The sequence below is a fragment of the Phyllostomus hastatus genome, unplaced genomic scaffold (genome assembly GCF_019186645.2).
Source record: "Phyllostomus hastatus isolate PE091 unplaced genomic scaffold, TTU_PhHast_1.1 phas_contig_40, whole genome shotgun sequence".
Taxonomy (NCBI): domain Eukaryota; kingdom Metazoa; phylum Chordata; class Mammalia; order Chiroptera; family Phyllostomidae; genus Phyllostomus; species Phyllostomus hastatus.
The window spans coordinates 73,454,129-73,459,957 of record NW_025333872.1 but is presented as its reverse complement, the minus strand read 5'-3'; positions in this window follow the sequence as shown (position 1 = coordinate 73,459,957).

Genomic DNA, 5,829 nt, shown 5'->3' with positions numbered 1-5,829 from the left:
AAACTGCAACCTAGGATTGTGCCCTGACCACAGTGCAACCCACACTCATCTGGTGTACCTGACCATGCTCCAACTAACTGAACCACCTGGCCAGGACTAATCTCTTTCCTTTCAAAACCCTTTTAAGAACGCTATGAATCCATATGGCTGGAGGCCCTTTAAAATCACATTCTTCTGCTGTCATCTCGGCTCTCACACCTTCTCAAAAAAATCATCACTGGCCCTTCTGCCTTGACAGGGTCTTCGGAATAGGACTTCCCATCCTTCAGCTTCCCGGCATGGGCAGTTCTCTTAGCTGCGCCCATCATCACCACCCACACCTCCGTGCAGTGCTTCCCTGCGCTCCCCCCCCCCCCCCCGCCCCCGCCCCCGCCCCGGCCTGCTTCCCGCGCAGTGACTGGCGCGAGAGTAGGGGCTTGGGAATGTTTGTTGAGTAGATAGTAAGACACTTGGCCACATTAAAGGAGGAAGAAGAGACAGGAGTGTAAGATACACTTTTTTGATTTCCATGGGAAAACAAGAGTGGGAAAGGCAAAATAATGTGAATGGACATATGCTCTAATGATTCTCTGTGACACTAGCAGGAAGCTGTGCAGTTCACTTTACAAAGTGAAACAAAAAAGAATTTAATTTTCCCACTTTTGAAATGTTTTACTCAATCTTAGCTATCAATAGGTATGTATAAAGTACATAAATTATACTTCATATATATTGTACTTTTAAAAAGACACTTATAAAAAGCATACTTTATAAAAGTATAAAAGGTCAATAAGTATAAAGAGTAAACATATAAAAGTATACTTATAAAGTATATAAAGTATAATTGAGTCCAACCATATACCCTTTTTGTATTATAATATGTAATCCTATATATGTAATAGCTATATAGAACATACTTTATACACCTCCAATAAGCTTAATCACTTATGTCAAAAAATACACCTATTGCTGGTATATATATCTATAGTCATTGACATATCATGGTTTTATTTTATAAAACACTTCATCATAAATTAGTCCCTTCCATATTGAAGGAAGATTTCCAGAACAAAAAGTTCCCACAATAGAGATGTTAGTGAGTCACCCCATTTTGGTGACTCATGACACTTTGATTTGATAACCTTTTTAGTAATAAGATAATAGTCACGCTTAAATTGTACATGCCTCCACAGACCCCTGAGGCTCACATAGGCAGCGTGGAGCAGCAAACAGAGGCTTAGAATTTTAATTCCAGCTCTCTTACTCCTAAGGAGGTGCCTTTGGGCAAGCTCTAAATTTTAATCTCTATATGAATAAAGGATCTACCTTAAACAGCTATTTTGAGGCTTAAAGTAGGTAATTAACCAAAGAACCTAGCTCATATTATGTTTTCAAAAATGTTAGATATATTTTTATCCTTCTGCTTCTCCTCCCAGTGATCATAAAGTGTTAGGCAACAGGCACAAGCAGCATTTACATTCAATGAAGTTAAACCATGAATTTATATATATTAGCCTATGTTTGATTAGCGAAATGAGGCTTAGATTAGATGCCCACCTAGGTAGTACTTGTTAAAGGCAAAACTTGAATTTCTGTTTATTATCGAGGGTTTCATGTACAGTCTACTCTCACATCCAACCTTCCTTGTGAAGAGAAGGAAGGCAAGGAGGAAGGCAAGGAGGAAAAAAGAAGCATGGAATTTAGTATTTTAAGCCCTGACTTTTCACAGTAACCTGGTAGGGTAGATCATATTGAGTAGACAATAAAGCGAGACACAGAAAATTTAAGTAAACTTACCCAAGGTTATAACAAAGGTAGAAAACATGCGTGGGTAGACAACATTGGAAAACTGGTGTTTTATATTCCAGAAGTCTCTGTGGTTTCCCCTCACTGTCGTGACTCATTTGACATCCTATGGTTTGTACATTGTAACAATTTGCAATGATAAAAGGAAGATATATTGAAGGCCTTTTTGTGCCAGTCTCCAAATACTTCAATTCAACCAATGTTTATAGAGCGCAAACTGCACATGTTAACTAAATGTTTCCTCCATCCTACTCAATGCTTCTCTTGTTCTTCTTTCTGCTTATTGAAAACCTACCACTGGAAATTCAACCTGTGGATAAATGGTTTGTTCCTGGTTGAAATGCAAAATCACTTTTTTTCCATATCAGTATTTTTTTCCCCACCATCTCGGTAATTTGTGCTTTAAAGTGAACTAGCTTGCCAGGTCTTTGCCTGCTTTTTAAATCACGGTGAGGAAGGAATGTCACAAGACTGAAAATGAGAAGGACAGCCACAGATACATTGTGCAGGTCTTCCTCACAGGGCACCCTGACTTCCTTCTGTTCTGAACTAGGCCCTGAAAAACAGTTCACGATGTGGTGGTGTATGTACATGGCAGAGCACAGTGTAGTTATTAAAATCATATTTTCAAAGAAAATTTAATAAAATGATATAACACTCCTAATGTATCATTAACTAAAAAGAATAACAACAAAAAATTGTATTTGACAGAGGCATAGTGTATGAATCTTGATGTATATGTAGACATAATCTTTCTTAATAACAAAGTGATATTTTATTGCATGAATGACCACAATTTATACATCTAATGTCCAATTTATAAGTACTTAGGTTGTTTTCAGTTTTTTATTGTTATAAAACATTATTACAAAAATTACTGCACATATCATCTATCTCTGTGTAAATGTGCAATTATAGCTTCAGGATAAATGCTTAGAAGGGATGTTCCAAAATCAAAAGGCAAGCCCTTTAAACATTTGATAAATACTGCCAATTATTTTACAAAAGTTTATGGCAAGTTTTCTATTATTAACAGCCTATTTGAGTGCTTATTTCCCAGGTATCCAAATACTTTTGCTTGCCAATTTATCAACAGGCACTTGCATTTTTAAAATTAAAACTGAAGTTTGGCATATTTTTATTTGTTTATAGAGTGATAGTACTTTTTATTCCATGAACTACCTTTTATGTCTTTTATCCTTTGCCAGTTTCTCTAGTGAGTTTTATTCTTATTGATTGCCAAGTATTTTTTTGTTTTTTAAGGCTATAAGCCCTTGTTTTTCATGTGTAGTGCATGTGTATTTCCTAGGTTGGAGGAAGTTGGTGTCAGCCAAGTGAACATTGTGGAATCAGTGGTCTGGAAACTTTTGGCAACTGGACATCAACATACACAGTGATACATAATAAAGAAGTCGGGACAGCCCCAGAGCATAGAGGTGCGGAGCTGAAGGCAAGGCCTTGAATATGCACAACAGTGTACTCTGCCCAACCCTCCCAGAACTTCTCAGAGGGTCTGTGCCATGAAGTTCACCTCCTTAGTTGAGCTTCCAACTAATCAAGTACTTTGAAGGAGGTACAGTACCTTGAACTCAGAAGGATTATTTAATAATTGTGACAATTGTTCTCAATGGCAGCACAGAGCAGAGGTGAGGCACATACTTTCAAATCAACGTTCCTAAACTCAAACCAGAGCATTGATATTATTAGGTCTGGGCCAATTTTACAGTCTCTCTGTGCCTGAGTTTCTTCACTCACGGTTGGTGAAAGGAAAGTAGTAGTACCCTATATGCAGTACCCCTAGATGTGAGAATGATGTGCTGTTTTATGAGAACTGCCTCAGCCTGGGCCTGTGTGTAATGAGTGCTCAGTAAGAGAGGGGTTCCCACAGGGCAGCCAGCCCAGGAGGCTAAGAGGCGCATCTGATCCATATCCTTCATTGAGACAAAATACTGAGCAGAACTACACCAAAAGGGTAACAGCAGATGTCTCTGGCAGGTGGGAGTATGGGAATTTTGTCTTCTTTTTTTTTAACTTGTCTGCATTTTCATTAATGAACATTATACTTTTACCATCTGCATAAAATATTACTTTTAATAACCTGTTCCCTCCCAGTAGACTTTGTTTATTAACCTCAACTAACTCTGATTCCCAGCAAGTTCCTCTGATCTATCAATCATATCTAGCTAGCTGACTAGCTATCCAGGCACGACCTTTGTCTACAAAGAATTTATTAAACACCAAAGTAAAAACAGCTCCAGCGGAGGAAAAAAGAGAACACGATGTCAAAATACACGTAAGTATGTCCTAAGATCCAACAGAGCTGTTATATTTTGAGAACAATTTTGGCTCTGAACTTCCAGGAAGATGAAGGAAAAAAAGAAGAGAAATTATCTCATTTTCTTTAGAGAAAAAAGAAGTTCCCTAGGGAGATGAGCTTTTCCTAGAGGAAGAGGCAGTGGGAGATAAAGCAGGTAGTATTTCCAGGAATGGCAGCTTCCACCAGTGTTTCTTAAAATGTCTCTCAGTGAAAAGTAAGGTAACAACACAATCCAGTTAACACAATTTTGTGGGTCAGTAAAATAACATGGCCCAAGTACATGGTTTCTGGGTAGTCATCCATGATTAGAATTAGACTGTGTAGTAAGTACATGGAGACATCGTTTACCCTTCAAAGGAACCCACTTAATTAGCATTTTGAATCTTTACCTTAATGCTTGCATCTTTATACTCGTAACTCTTAATTGAGATGTTGGCTTGAGCCATACATTTCATATATGTATGGGTTATCCTGAGAACAGAATCCTATTTCCTATTTTTGTTTTGTTACACCACACATCACATATTTGGCAATTTGTGTTTCACTACCTGCTTTGATCCAGTGTCACATACATATGGCTTTTTATCTTTAGCTGTCAGCATATGAATTCCAAATGCAATTTATTTTTATATTTACTTTGGACAAAATTAATTAGATGATTTGAATCATATGAAGCTTTATGAGAGCACATTAAGGTTAAGGTCCATTTATTTCATGAAATTCAGAAATGCTTTACTATCAAAAATTGGGATTGAAATACTCCTTTAATTTACATCTTCCTATCACTTCACATATTTAAAAAACACTTCAAATTGATGAGTAGTTATACTCATCAGAATGCTTGATGTTAAAATTTAGTTATTGCTCTGATTTCCCTACATTGTGTGTTTTAAATCTGAAATTTAAAATAATCCTCCAATTTACTTAGGTATGATAAATAGGGAGTTAAGAATACACCGAGTCATACCTTTTTACATTTGGGTTAAAGCAAATAATCATAAATTATAATTACTTCAATTACTTATCTCAAAAATGAATATTATAATATTTTGAAAAAAAAATCTATTCTTCCCTAACCAAGTGGAGGCAGAGAGAATCTTTTCTCCAAGAGTGTTTTTTTTTTAATCCTGTTGATATAAATCTAGGAAAAATAACTTCCTAAAATATCACAGATTAGGATGGTGAGAGATTTATCTTTTATCTCTAGTATAATTAGGTAGGTAGGTAGATAGATAGATAGATGTAGATTCTTCTTGCATCTATTTTATTACTTGCCACCCTTTTATCAACTCCAATAATAGATGCTTTTAATGCCTTGAATTGTTTTAACATATTTCTTCTTGACATGGAAGACTAGTCCACCATCAAAATACTATGACCTATACTGGGCCATACTTGCATTTATATTGATAGCATATTTAGTTTTACTTTTATCACATGACAACTGAAGTAATTTAAGATGTGGAATTAAATTTTGGATACTAATACAAATTCTTTGTACTTGAATAACATTATTTTTACACTAAAGCCTTGCTTGTTAGTCAATTGCCCTGTGGAAACAGCTGAAGGAGCCCATTTGGTGTGAGTCCTTTTGTAATGAGGCATCTCTGCCTCCTTGATAAACTACTGGCCCTTAGAAGCAGCCCCAAAGGGAGACACACGAAGCTCAATTTCAATGCCATAGTGCATGTGTAGTCTAAATTTTTATTCAATGGAACAACTGATAT